Here is a 14,211-nt window from a genome sequence, read left to right as displayed (position 1 = left end):
GCTCTCTCCACCATCAATACCATGACAGAGGTGTCATTGAACCAGGCACAGAACCCACAACTGCTTCCCGGGTGCCGCAACATAAATAGCTAACCACCGACACTGCTGGTGTGTGTTCACTGCTGTTTGTGTGTACTGTACTTTGGATGGGTTAAATGCAGAGCACAAATTCTGAGTATGGGTCACCATACATGATTGTTTGTCACATCATTTTCACTTTTACTTTTCAATGTTCATAATGTATTCATCAGCTCCACAACAAGCTCTTTCATAGAAAGTAGGGTTTTTTTAAGTGCCTTTCACTACTTTTTTGAATGCACATTATAAAGTTTATCATGTACTGATTTGGAATATAAATGTTCTCATGAATAAAAATAAAAAAATCCCAGTTGACACAACATGTTTTTGGTTGACTGGACTAGAAAATAAAAGTCAAGTCAGCTTAAACAAATTTGTTACCTGGATTAATTCCACCCCAAAAAGGAAGTTGTTTCAACAAGAAATACGCTGTCAAGATAACAAAACAAAACAAAACAAAAAATTGGCAACAGGGTAACAAAGTATTTTTAGTTGACTCAACAAATTATTTTTACAGTGTGGTAAATTTCCTTTAAGATGCAATGTGTGAACAGGACCTTTTCAAAAATACTGGTAAATTTGGACTGGCAAACTTGATATTTTGGAGATGCTCTGAGTCAGTTGTCAAGCCCATTGATTTCCAACCAAATTACTGTGATAAACAATGTAGTATTCGATCAAAAAGGAAATTTACTTTTCTTTTAGTAATACTACAACTTTCTCTTGTGATCAGATCTTTTGCCTGAGGCTATGGATTACAGGGAATAATGATGTAAATATTTAGTTTCTTGTACAGACCAAAAACCTCCCTAAGACCTCGATATATCATAAGGAGCCATGGGTATTTATTGTGTTGCCTGCACAGACCTTTTTTTTTACTTCATAGTGATGGTACTGTAGCTGTATATTTACATTTTATGAATCACCAAGGACCATGGTTGGAGCTAAATCAGCTTCTGTTCTTTTGAAGGAAAGCATTCACCAACATAGCCATGGATAGCCTGAGGAGGAGAAAATGAACAGCATATTTTCATTTTTGAGTGAATTATCTCTTCAATCTCACTCTTGAGCATACTTTTCAACCCATATGCCAAAGTTTTGGAAGCTAAAATGGAATCTGATATGATTTTAACTGATCTTATCTATAACGTTATCTATAACCTTGTGATTTCATAGTTTATTGACTTATGTGACAAAATGTTTACGTGTTTCTTTAAGAAACAATGTATGCTTCTGTTTTAAAAAGTGTGGGAAATACAAGAAATTCTGTTACACACAGTGCATGACCTCATGCTAGGAATTCGATTGCCCATGTTACGTGCAATACAAAATTCCCAGTGAGATCAGTTACGATGATCTGACCAATAATATCCGAGTGTTGTGAAAGAAGAGAAAAAAGACATTCACATAAGTCCTTTCTTTTGATATGTAATTACAGCGATCTGTTTATGTGTTCGGATATTTTATTATATTTTCAGAAATCATTTCTCTTTTAACCCTAGAAGCTAAAATTGGCTCATTATTGTCTCTGCAAGCTGTTCTTTCTATATATTCAATAAAAAAACATTTACTTATTTGATATTCCAAGATTTCAGATATTAAAACATTTGTGTATCTACTGTACACTCTTTGTCTATTAATTAGCCCATTAGTCCTCATTTGGTTTAGTATTTACAGTCATATGTTTTTTTTATTTAATTTATCCCGTCTCCAATTATGCATGCCTTGAGTAAATCTTTTCCCTAAATCTGTATTAAAGACTCTTTTTGCCTGATCATTCGTCTCTGAACTTTTGATACAATGTACCGTTACAAAAGAACCATACATTTCAGTTTTGAGTAAGCATTTGTATTTAAGTTTTAGTTCATGCATTCTAAGAATGAGGAAACATATGGCAAAATTATGTACTGTTCATATGCTCTGAATTTTCTATCAACTGCAGAAGATTAAAATCTAGGATTACATTTATCAGAAGTAATCTAACAAATGGATTACATGAAAAACAAAAAGCCTTTGGATGCTTTTCTCAACATTACATATTTAATCAACAGTTTATTTATTTGAATTAACACTTACTAATTTTTTTTAAAGATGTATTAATTTTTTTAAAAGATGTATAACTTACTTCACATTGAATTGCACAAATTCGGCATGGCAGAGAGCATCAGACTAACTTAAAAATGAGTAAATAAAGATATTTTTGATGATTTAATCAAAATACAATAATACAACACAGGTCATCCTGTGGTGTGGTCAGTGTCGGGTGACACACACAAAGTTTGACAAAGAATTGCAGAAATTCACAAAACTGTAAGCTTATTTACAAACGTTGTAATATCTTTTCACCACCAGGTGGTGCCAGTTTCTGGCACTGGTGAAAAAAAAAACAATCAAGTTTTGTAACAATACACCTTTTTCTTTTTCTTTTGTAATATAATATAATAAAGAAGAAAATGAAGAACAAGATGACGACAAATAGATAAAATACAAACCCGATTCTAAAAAAGTTGGGACACTTTACAAATTGTGAGTAAAAAATGAATGGAATAATTTACAAATCTCATAAACTTATATTTTATTCACAATATAACATAGATAACATATCAAATGTTGAAAGTGAGACAGTTTGAAAAGTCATGCCAAATATTGGCTTATTTTTGATTTCATGGGAGCTACACATTCTAAAAAAGTTGAGACAGGTAGGCAAAATGACGGCAGAAAAGTTAAATGTACATATCGGAAAACAATTCTGGATGCCCGTGATCTTCTGGCCCTTAGAGCGCACTGCATCACATACAGAAATGCTACTGTAATGGAAATCACAACATGGGCTCAGGAATACTTCCAGAAAACATTTTTAGTAAACTGGGATGCCATGTCATCCGGACTAAAGAGGACAAGGACAACCCAAGTTGTTATCAGCGCTCAGTTCAGAAGCCTGCATCTCTGATGGTATGCGGTTGCTTGAGTGTGTGTGGCATGAGCAGCTTACATATCTGGAAAGGGACCATCAATGCTGAATGGTGTATATACAAGTTCTAGATCAACATATGCTCCCATCCAGATGTCGTCTCTTTCAGGGAAGACCTTGCATTTTCCAACATGACAATGCAAGACCACATACTGCATCAATTACAACATCATGGCTGTGTAGAAGAAGGATCTGGGTACTGAAATGGCCAGCAGGCAGTCCATATCTTTCACCCATAGAAAACATTTGGTGCATCATAAAGAGGAAAATGCGACAAAGAAGACCAAAGACAGTTGAGCAACTAGAAGCCTGAATTAGACAAGAATGGGACAACATTCCTATTCCTAAACTTGAGCAACTTGTCTCCTCAGTCCTCAGACGTTTGCAGACTGTTATAAAAAGAAGAGGGGATGGCGCCATGAAATTTAAAATAAAATAATTTTCCCCTTAAAATTATACATTTTCTCAGTTTAAATATTTGATATTTCATCTATGTTGTATTCTGAATACAATATTTAAATTTGAAACTTCCACATCATTGCATTCTGTTTTTATTCACTGTTTAATTTCTTTGGAATCGAGTTTGTAGGTGCATACCTCAGCACCTTTGGTTATGTATTAAATGAGTTGATCCACAGTCATTTAAAAGTGATCTAAAAGTTAAAAATATCTGAGTGAATTAAAATATTTCCATTGCTGGAGGGAGATGTAAGCATTAATCCATTTTTAGAAAGAATGATTAAACAACTCCACAAACGGCATCACCAGCTTCACTCATTATTAACCAGACTAACTTTTTTGTCAAACATCTACAAAAGTGCTTAGTGAGAATTAATAGAGATTTAGATTGTTGTTTTATTGTTTCACTTGACTCTACAATCAATGTGGTTACTGTTTGCTTTAGTTGGGCTCTTGACCCTTGGCTTTATAACATTTTTTTATTTTTTTTTAGCTGCTGTGACTGTTTGTAAAGCACATTTGTTATGGCAGTGAATACCAAAAGGGACTGCAACCAGGAGGTTGTTCCAATTTGAAAAACGAATGGAATGCATAGTCGATATAAAAAACTGGATGACGAGTAATTTCTTACTCCTAAATTCTGAAAAAACAGAGGTGTTAATTATATTACCTAAAAACTCTGCTTGTAATAACCTAGGACACTGTCTAAGACTTGATGGCTGCTCTTTCAATTCTTCGTCATCAGTTAGGAACATATTTGATCGCAATCTTTCCTTAGAAATCCATGTTTCTAGCATTTATAAAACTGAATTTTTTCCATCTCAAAAATATATGTAAATTATGGCTTATGCTCTCAATGTCAAATGCAGAAATGTTAATTCATGCAATTATGACCTCAAGGTTAGACTATTGTAATGCTTTATTGGGTGGTTGTTCTGCAAGCTTAATAAACAAACTATAGCTAGTCCAAAATGCAGCAGCAAGAGTTCTTACTAGAACCAGGAAGTATGACCATATTAGCCCGGTCCTGTCAACACTGCACTGACTCCCTATCAAACATTGTATAGATTTAAAAAATGTGCTTATTACTTATAAAGCCCTGAATGGTTTAGCACCTCAGTATTTGAATGAGGTCCTTTTACATTATAATCCTCTACGTCCACTACGTTCCGTACGTGCGGGCGGCAGATCCTTTTCCTATTTGGCCCCTAAACTCTGGAATAACCTACCTAACATTGTTTGGGAGGCAGACAAACTCTTGCAGTTTAAATCTGGATTAAAGACCCATCTCTTTAACCTGGTTTACACATAACATACTAATATGCTTTTAATATCCAAATCCGGATTTTTAGGCTGCATTAATTAGGTAAATCAGAACCGGGAATACTTCCCATAACACCCCATGTACTTGCTACATCATTAGAAGAATGGCATCTACGCTAATATTTGTCTGTTTCTCTCTTATTCCGAGGCCACCGTAGCCACCAGATCCAGTCTGTATCCAGATCAGAGGGTCACTGCAGTCACCCAGATCCAGTACGTATCCAGACCAGATGGTGGATCAGCACCTAGAAAGGACCTCTACTGCCCTGAAGGACAGTGGAGACCAGGACAACTAGAGCCCCAGATACAGATCCCCTGTAAAGACCTTGTGTCAGATAACCACCAGGACAAGACCACAGGAAACAGATGATTCTTCTGCACAATCTGACTTTGCTGCAGCCTGGAATTGAACTACTGGTTTCGTCTGGTCAGAGGAGAACTGAGCCTGGTTTCTCCCAAGGTTTTTTTCTCCATTCTGTCAATGATGGAGTCTCGGTTCCTTGCCGCTGTCGCCTCTGGCTTGCTTAGTTGGGGTCACTTTATCTACAGCGATATCGTTGACTTGATTGCAAATAAATGCACAGACACTATTTAACTGAACAGAGATGACATCACTGAATTCAATGATGAACTGCCTTTAAATATCATTTTGCATTATTGACACACCGTTTTCATAATGAATATTGTTCAGTTGCTTTGACGCAATGTATTTTGTTTAAAGCGCTATATAAATAAAGGTGACTTGACTTGACTTGACTTGATAAAAGATGCTTAGAAAAGTGGGGATTAAACTCCAAAATCTGACTTGAATGAGCCTAACAAATAAATTGGGGCTAAAGTGGTTCCATAAAAGGTAATTGAAGTTCACGCAATCTCACTAATTTGATCCAGGTTTATCTAGTCTAGATAATTGCACGAGCATGCTATTCTTAAGAAGCCCTGATAGTGGAGCATGGATTCATCAATTTACCATGGCAACTAAGGGGAAAGAAAGAACAGCAATGTTCACTGCAACTGAGCAGCGTTTGCTTCTAGAGACTTACGAAGAATTTAAACATATGATTACCAAAAAGGGAATACCGCCGCAATTAATAAAACAAGAAAGAAATGCTGGCAGGAAATAGCTGATTGTCTCAATGCGTAAGTAGTTACTAATATGAAATGTACATTTTCACTAACATGAAATGTTATATATTTGCCACAACACATTGAAGTAAGTGTAAGTGTATGTGTGTGTGTGTGTGTGTGTGTGTGTGTGTGTATAACTAACTTTTAAAGCAGCAATTTAAGTGAAGAAAAAATAACATGGCAGCAGCTGAAAATAAAATATAAAAATATTGTTCAGAATGGTAAGTATAGTCTATGTAAGTACTTAAGCAATCTGTATCACAAATCATCTAAATAATAAAAAATGTAGATCACTACTCTGGACTTACATAGATAAATCATGAGGATTGTTACTGCATTTGTATTGAGCAGAACACTGGTTCCCAGCTTATTGTAAAGAGCAATCGGTTCTACAGTAGTAGCCTACAATGTCTCAGTGGGACTGTACCTGTACATTGATGCTGTGGAATGATTTCCTATTAACGAAGTCTGCTTCATGCGGACCAGATGACGCTTTAGACGGAGTCCAGAGCTCCGATAACATTTGGGAAAGCTACAAAAGTTACAGTAAGTGTTTGTCTTTCAATTGCCATGTCTAAAATTAACAGACAATAAATATTTCCATTTTCTATATAGCCTAGTTATTATTTGAACTTACCAGAGATTCCATAAAAAGGCCCTTTTAATTGTTATCGGTACAAATCACTTGATGAAATGTTCCTGTAGCTCAACTGGTAGAGCACTGCTTTAGCAAGCAAGCAAGCGCAAGGTTGGGGGTTCGATTCCCCGGGAACACATGATATGTAAAAATTGATAGTCTGAATGCACTGTAAGTCGCTTTGGATAAAAGCGTCTGCTAAATGCATAAATTTTAATAAATTTGATTTTTGAAAAAGACAGGTACACAATTCATACAGAGCGGCAAACCGATGCTTTGCTGATATTCTCTGCATCTCCAACTTTGTACAAAAATTTTCCGCTGGCAATAAAGCGAAATGCATTGAACACAGTCTGCAGATCTGTGAGCGCTTTATTGCACCATGTGCTATTTGCGATGTGTGGGCTCATGCTGTCCATCTACAAATATATGCTATCCCTTCCCTCGAGAATATATACCGCTCATGCACGTAGTTGTCACAAAAAGCCAATGGGTCTGCCCTGTCCCTGCCTTTGAAATGCCCTGCGTTTGATTGTCGCTCCCTAATCCACCACCTCATCAATGAAAGGACACGCCATGACTAAGCGTCTGACATATGGGTTGAGCTCCCTATTTACAGACATTTAATTGATTCATTACAAAAATCACACCAACTAAACTAATGTACTTTCAATCTTTTACATTTGATTCATTTTTTGTACGTTCAAATGTATTACATTTACTCTTGAAGTGCATTTGCTTTCATTTTTGGACTGATAGTGGTTACATGAAATAAATTGTTATTATGCCAGAGAGTCGGATGTAATATCATCACATTCCCAGCGGGTCAGTGTTAAAACGGTATTCTGGTTAAGCATCAACTCAGTCTTAGCCTGCCGGTTAGCCTGCCCTGGACCAGGCTAGTTTCCCAGCACAAGTTGCCATGGTAACTTAGTTTGCATTGCATTTTGAACTCCTGTATTATTTAAAAACAAATAGAAACATCAACACTCAGTGTATGAATCTCAACAATGGTGAAAATCCAAAGTTTCATGCTGCAATGCATGCTGGGTACCTAGTCTCTGAGGCCTTCCTTTGAGTCCGCAATTTCATGATGTAAGGCTGCTTTGACTGTTGGGTATAAGGTTGCTGCAGAGCTCGCCCCAGTGCAGGCTCAGCAGAAGTCTGGATCGAGGGCGCATAACAGAAGCAAAGGGGGCACCCACGAGCACACTTCTGAATGCTAAAATGACAAATGGTACACCCTACGGTCTCATGGACTTAATGGACAAGCGCACATGGCGGGATATTTAGTTCCATAGTTACATGTAGGTACAATTATTTTGCATTTAACAAATTGACCACTTCATAGAACTATATTTTTACATGTAATTTCTGTTCATTTTTGTCTAAAATGATATAAATCAATAAATCATGAAAACTTTCAAAGGGTGAGACATTTTATATGTAAGATATGAACATAGTTTATGCAGGCTGCTTAAAAAGATTGCTACCATTTCACAATGACTTCACTTTGAAAGAATGAAGGTGTCTATTGTTTTGGAATGAAAATCTGAACTAGTATCCTGAAGAACTAAGGCACACCCAATCCATGAACTGTTGCATTTAAGTGATCTTACATATTTCTCAACTAAAATACAGTCTGAACAAATGAGACATAATTGTCATGCTGGTTCCAGGTGCGAGAAAGCAAACAAAAATATCTTAGAAATTAATCAGCAGCCATATAGAAGTATGATGACCATTTTATCTCTGTTTCCCAGAACTGACCAGTAATTGCAGACATTCCATGTAAAAATAGTACACCTTCATAATTCCAAAGGTATGTAAATAATAGAGAGAGTTTCCATACAATAAGACATAACCAAATTCCCAGACAGTATACAAATGTATAACACAGATGAATAAGGTTTGGAAGTCTGCATGTGTTCATAATGGCATATCTGAATCTAAGGTCCTTGCCGATATTTCTATATCTGTCTGGCTGGCATTAAACAAGAACTTAGTGGATTTATCTGGAAACAATGAAAGGCCATCCAGCACATTTTAAAGACAATGAACTGTTAAGACATAGAGTATCAGTCTTTACAAAGTGCCTCTCTTCTCCTCTCACTGATTTTGTCTTTACTTTTCTTTTTGGTGGTTTTATTGGTAGTTGGGCATAAGACAAAATCACAAAGACAACATATGTAAACTGACTAGGCCCGGCCCAAAGCAATCGGCGCACGTAAATTCAGCAAATTATACAATCTATTCCATGCTGTCTTAAAATAAATTTATAACTTAATAATCTTAATTAATCTTACTGCACAAATAATAATTCCACATCTGAATGAAAATACACCATTACAAATGTAACTTCTGTATTCAAAATCTTCAGTTTATAAGCATTAACTGTAACATTACAAACATTTTTAAAAGTAAAAGCACAACATATTTATTAATGTTAGCTACCACGTGTGACATTTTACAGCTAAAATGTTGAAGTTTAGCTGTTTTAACTACTGTAATCATTAAAAATGTAGCAACTTGAATATCACTTACTAAGATCATCCCTAGCAAGTAACCCTCTTTCTCCTCTCATGTTCCATACTTGCCCTGGATCCTCCTGTGGAACCAGCTCATCTTTCTGTCCCTCATCATCACCACATGTTGCTGCTTAGCTGTCTGGCTCACTTCTACACTGCTGCTAATATTTAACTGTGAGGTGCTGCTGCTGACTATGCTGCTAAATATTTCAGTTAATTTGTGACATTTAGCGGCTTCAGTATCTAAATTACGCTTTTTTTTTCTCTCGCCTTCTCAGCCCCACCCTTTTCTTTTTGTTTTTTTACCCGCGGCCGCGTTATGCATATTGTTTCTATGATTCTTCTATCTATGGAGCCCTGCACATGACATGCAAAAAAAAATTATGAGGCTAAATCATGTGCACGATATACTTAATTGTGCCCTCAATGTACTAAAACGTGCACACGATTACTATTGCATTCCCTCGATTTACTATTTTGTTCACTTGATTTATAAACTGTGCGCAGGATTTACTAATTCGTTCCTTCGGTTTGCTAAATCGTGCACACGATTTAGCAAATCGAGAGAACGCAATAGTAATTGTGTACATGTTTTAGAACACTGAGGGAACGAATTAGTAAATTGTGCGTACAATTTATTTATTTTTTCTTGCATGTCATGTGCGGGGCTCAGTATCTAATGTCTTTGCTGTTGGTTTCTTCCTACTCTTTAACTTATTCTTTTCCTTACTCTTTTCCTTACTTGGCGGCCATGGCCAGTGCAGCTGGCATCCAACTTAAAGGCCCATTGCTGCCACCTACAGTACTGGAGTGTGAAACAGATTAGTGGGTGGAAAAAACAGGTGATGTCTGCGTGCGTGGCAGGAGAGAAATCTGAGATTTAATTAAAAGACATCAGGTTTTATTCAAGTAAGTCCTGCAGAATGCATCTCTTGTTTGAATGTTACACTTTGTGTCTTTAAAGCCCTTGTGTTGTGTGATTTATTATTTATTACAGCTTAATTTTAATTGTTTCCAATTTGGGTGACACCTAACGAACTCAAATAAATGCAGCATGAACATTGCATGTTGTTCTTGTAAAAACATTCTGAACCTAAAAAGGAAAATCCCACACATATCGGAGTTCTCCAAAATAAATAAATAAATAAATAAATAAATAAATAAATAAATAAATAAATAAATAAATAATAATAATAATAAAGAAAATAGAAATAGAAATGGAAGTATGAATTTCAGTTAAATAGTGAAACAATGCTGTAAGCTTGTGTAATACAAAACCCTTCCATTCCACCACCAACGTTTATTTCAGATAAGTCTTTTTTCTCTCTCAGGCTCAGTCTCTTGATGCACTTTTATGAATTTATGCACGCCGATTGCTTTGGGCCGGGCCTAGACAAAGTCCAGGGCCGTTTTTTAGTCCCAGTCCGTCCCTGGCTAGGCCCAGCACACACCCACCCTAGACAGGCCCAGTATGGGTTTGGCCATGGCGAGGCCCACAGCTTTGGGCTCAGCGCAGGCTCTCTGTGAGCAGCCCGCACTATGGGATTGCCCACATTAATCCAATGATTGCCCACTGTGGGCCAGCTCATTCAGGCCCAAAGCAACTTTTGTACATTTGGGCCCATGCAGGTTTTGTGTAGGTAGCTCTTTAATGCAACTACGAGAATACAAACAACATTGACTGGCCATTCTTTAGCCACTAAACTGAACTGGAATAGTACAAACCAAAAGACACCTTTACATATCCTTTTGTTACATTGACCAGGGATCCCCAAATCTGGCACATGGCACCCCACAGATTCATACCATAAACTCACAATTAATTAAAAGCCGAAGAAAAGGATTCCAATGATTTCACAGAGCTGAGAGGGTGCACGGAGACCTAGCTCCCACATCATTCAACATTTTTCAGACTTTTAACTAAACTAAAGTTAATTTTACATTTGTTTGGAGTTAAAATTTGGAGCAACAACATGTCTAACAAGGACTAGAGTATTTTTCTGACTGAAAAAAAGGACTAAAATCCCAATGAAATCTTCAGAGCAGGCCCGCTGACGCTGAGTCATAGGAAGGCAGCACATGTGTTTGTGGCTACTCACTTAAGCTTACACGTGTTTTGGATGATATCTTGCTGCGCGTTGAAGACAACATAAAATCTATTTCCGACGCCATTTCTAGAGGTGGATGGTCAGAAAGTCTTCATTCAGCACTACTCCTCTATCGTCAAGGAGAGCACAACCTGATTTTACCAAGTGAGACATGTTCCTGGGACAACATCGTTGTTGACCCTGGAACAACATTGTGATTAACTAATCAGATTTGAAGAACCAGTTTATAAATTTTGGGAAGTTTATGCTTAAAATCAGTGTTTGGTGCTTGTACATCAGTGTCATTCATTTATCATTTCCTCTGATTTTAAGGATTACTCATGGTTAAGGTTAGGTTTAGGTGTAGGGATATGGTTAAGAATACATTTTTGGAGTAAAATGTTGTTCCAGGGTCAACAAAATATGTTGACCTAAGAACACATCGAACTTGGCAAAATCAGGACGTGCGTCAAGGAGAAACGTTGGAGTTTCAACAAATCTTGCTGAAACGTTCTGATCCAGCGTGAAATTCGTTCCACCATGTGATTCCCGGCCATGCTTTGCTTCACATACGAGGGACAGAAACAATAATTTCATTGCCCGCGAGAAGACCAGATATTCTTGAATGGTTTGCCTTGACTTTCAGACTATGGATCTCACTGTACGGTACTGAACTGAGTCTTCTTTCGTCATTATCGTGTTGTTGTTCTTTTAAACCTCAGGAATGACCTCTGCTCTTCATTTTTCTGTTGAATTTAAATTCTGACTGCGAGGCCATGATAGACCTGTTCATGCAAATATAGGTCTGTTTATATTTATTATTTCACCTTCCCCACCCCCATGTATGCTCTGGACTATTTCTGTTGTCCCTGGTTTGCATTTTTCTTCTCAAAGTCGTTGATGCAGGAGTGGGTTGCTTAAAGATGGTTAACAGTTTTTTAATGGTAATCTTATTTGGTATGGCCATTATGCTTCTTAGGATCATTGGTTCTGTAAAACCTGGTCATTCTTTCAGGTTGTTCGTAGGTCAGTTGGCGCTGTGTTTTTTTATTAGGGCCCGAGCACCGGTGGTGAATCACATTTTTGAGGGCCTAAAAATTATCCAAAACTCACAAAACTTTGCACACGCATCAGAACTGGCAAACATTTACATCTGATATAGGTTCAAAAGTGGGTGTGGCAAAATGGCTCGATAGCACCACCTGTTAAATTTCAATGGAGTGCGCCTCAAGCTACGTTTCACATACATGCATGAAAATCGGTAGACACGTGTAACACACCATTACCTACAAAAAATGTGTCTTGGTACGAAATCCAAAAACCAACAGGAAGTAAGTTATTTTGAATTTCCTGTACGATTTTTGTGCAGTTTTTGCCATTTCCATGCTTCGTACTTTGAAGAACTCCTCCTACAGTTTTAATTGGATTATCTTCAAATTTGGTGAGGGTCATCATATGAGATTTAGAGTTTTTGTCAAGGGGTGTGTCCCTGGCAGCTTTACAAATTTTGATGTTTCATCGTGAAACAGGAAGTCACTGTAACTCAGGCAAGATATGTCCGATCTGCCCCAAACTAAACACGTTTGAAAAGAGTCCTGTCCTGAACACATCAACATGCCCCTATTTGGTTATAGTCATAGCGCCACATGCTGACAAACAGGAATTGTCATGTTTAACACTGTTATGGACTCCTTGCAACATATTAAAAGTGTCAGCAAGTGCTAAATACACTGGCAACATGCTAGCAACACTTGGCTAAATGCTAAAGAATCCTATTAATGCAGTGAAACAGGAAGTTACTGTAGTTCAGGCATACAGTATCCAATCTGCCTCAAATTGAACAAGTTTGAAAAAATTTCTATCCTGAACACAACAACATGCCCATATTCGATTATAGTCATATCGCCACCTGCTGGCAACAGGAAGTGTCATGTTTAACACTGTGATGGACTCCTTGCAAATAATAAAAAGCATCAACAAGTGTTAAATATGCTGGCAAAATACTAGAAACAGACTAAAACATGCTAGCAACACAGGTCATTGTTAAAGCATTGTACAAATGCAGTGAAACAGGAAGTAGCTGTAACTCATGCATACAATGTCTGATTGGACAAACTTCACAAGTTTGATTTGAGTCCTGGCCTGAAAACATGTACCCACTCATATTTGGTTACAGTTATAGCGCCACCTACTGGCAAAAGGAAGTGACATGTTTTACACTGGTATGCACTATTAGCAACACGGTAAAATATGCCATTGTGTGCTAAACATGCTAAAAATATTCTCAAACATGCAAGCAACACATATTAAGTGCTAAAGCATTTTATTAACACTATCAAACAGGAAGTTGTTGTAACTCATTCATGCAATGCCCAAACTGCCCCAAACTTCAGCCCTGGCCTGAACACATCAACATGCCCATATTCGGTTATAGTCCGAAACTGGCAACAGGAAGTGTCATGTGTCATACTGTTATGGACTTCTTGCCAAATTATAATAATAATAAAGCATCAGCAAGTTCTAAATAGGCTGGCAAAATTCTACAATGCATACAATGTCCAATCTGCCTCAAACTTCAAAAGTTTGATTAGAGTCCTAGCCTGAAAATATCTACGTACATGCTCATATTTAGTTATAGTTATAGTGTCACCTACTGGCAACAGGAAATGACATGTTTTACACTGGTATGCACTATTAGCAACACAGTAAAATATGCCATTGTGTGCTAATCATTCTAGAAATGTTCTCAAACATGCTAGCAACACTTACTATGTGCTAATGGCGCCATCTGTTGGCAGAAGAAAATGTGGAACAAATATTTACCATTTTATAAGGTCTAACGTCCGCTGTTCTCCTATGGCCACCGGGTGGTGGTGATCCCGGGTGCGATGGTCCTTTCATTGCTGCTTGCAGCTTTAATTTTACTTTTAAACTTTAAAAAATTCCAGTGTTGGTATTCTGGAAAATGTCCATTTTTTTTATTCATTTCTAAAGTGGTGA

This window comes from Carassius auratus, chromosome 18, assembly GCF_003368295.1.
Source record: "Carassius auratus strain Wakin chromosome 18, ASM336829v1, whole genome shotgun sequence".
Lineage (NCBI taxonomy): Eukaryota > Metazoa > Chordata > Actinopteri > Cypriniformes > Cyprinidae > Carassius > Carassius auratus.
This window is presented reverse-complemented; position numbering follows the sequence as displayed.